General features: G+C 38.6%; 1 protein-coding gene across 7 annotated transcripts in view; it reads left to right on the plus strand.

The window, feature by feature from the left end:
* The window catches only part of LSM1 (LSM1 homolog, mRNA degradation associated), a 19768-nt gene that overhangs the window by 4295 nt on the left and 14185 nt on the right, over positions 1-1288 (plus strand). The gene's annotated exons all lie outside the window — the stretch shown is intronic.

Genomic DNA, 1288 nt, shown 5'->3' on the forward strand with positions numbered 1-1288 from the left:
CAGCAAATGAATGAACTTTGCTAGCTATTCTAGTGGCTGGCTTATCATTCTTCAGAGTCAGCTCTACGTCACCTCTTCAGAGAGATTTTCCCTGGCCATCCTCTAGCCACTCTCTTCCGTAGCTACATTCCCTCTCTTCATCATATACCTTGCTATCTTACATATTTTACCTTTGTACTAATCATAATAGGTTATTTTGTTTGCCTTCCTCCACCAGGAATATAAGTTCATAAGGTTGGTTACTTCTTGAGTCTTATTCTCTAATGTATATCTAGGCCCCAGAACATTACATAGCACTCAGTAAATATTATTGTATTTTTGCTCTAGCTTATTATCAGCATCCTCCTTTACATGTCTGGGACATTGTTTTTATTTAAAACCTCCCCTGATTCATAATTCCAAAATGTGAACTAGAAACTTTTCTAAGTTCATGGGGGGAAACAATCCTAGATTTAACATCACAAAGATCATGCAGACTAAACTCAATTTGCAGATATAGAAACTGACATAACACTAGGTAGACATGGAGGAGTAACTCAAACATGGGTATCTAGACCAGTCAGGCTTTCTGGCTACTCATCCAGTCCCTTTTCCACTCTGCCACACTACTCTGATTCTCTTAATTCAGTGATTTTCAACCTTTTTCATCTCATGGCACACATAAACTAATTACTAAAAGTCTGTGGCACACCAAAAAATATGTTTTGGCAATCTGACCAAAAAAAAGGCACGATTTTGATTCATTCACAGCAGACAGCTATTGTTGTGTTGGCTGTTGTCCCTTTTTTATTTGACAGTCTAAAGCAGTGGTTCTCAACCTTCCTAATGCCGCGACCCTTTAATACAGTTCCTCATGTTGTGGTGACCCCCAACCATAAAATTATTTTCGTTGCTACTTCATAACTGTAATTTTGCTACTGTTATGAATCGTCATGTAAATATCTGATATGCAGGATATATTTCCATTGTTACAAATTAAACATAATTAAAGCATAGTGGTTAATCACAAAAACAATATGTAATTATATATGTGTATTTTCCGATGGTCTTAGGCGACCCCTGTGAAAGGGTCGTTCGACCCCCAAAGGGGTTGCGACCCACAGGTTGAGAACCACTGGTCTAAGAAGTCAGGTATTGCACTAAGAGATCACTGGTTCGATTCCGTTCAGGGCACATGCCAGGTTGCAGGCTCAATTCCTGGTAGGGGGTATGTAGGAGGCAGCCAATCCGTGTTTCGCTCTCACATTGATATTTCTTTTTTTTTTTAATAATTTTTATTGCTTGAAGT

This window comes from Myotis davidii, unplaced genomic scaffold (assembly GCF_000327345.1).
Source record: "Myotis davidii unplaced genomic scaffold, ASM32734v1 scaffold93, whole genome shotgun sequence".
NCBI lineage: Eukaryota > Metazoa > Chordata > Mammalia > Chiroptera > Vespertilionidae > Myotis > Myotis davidii.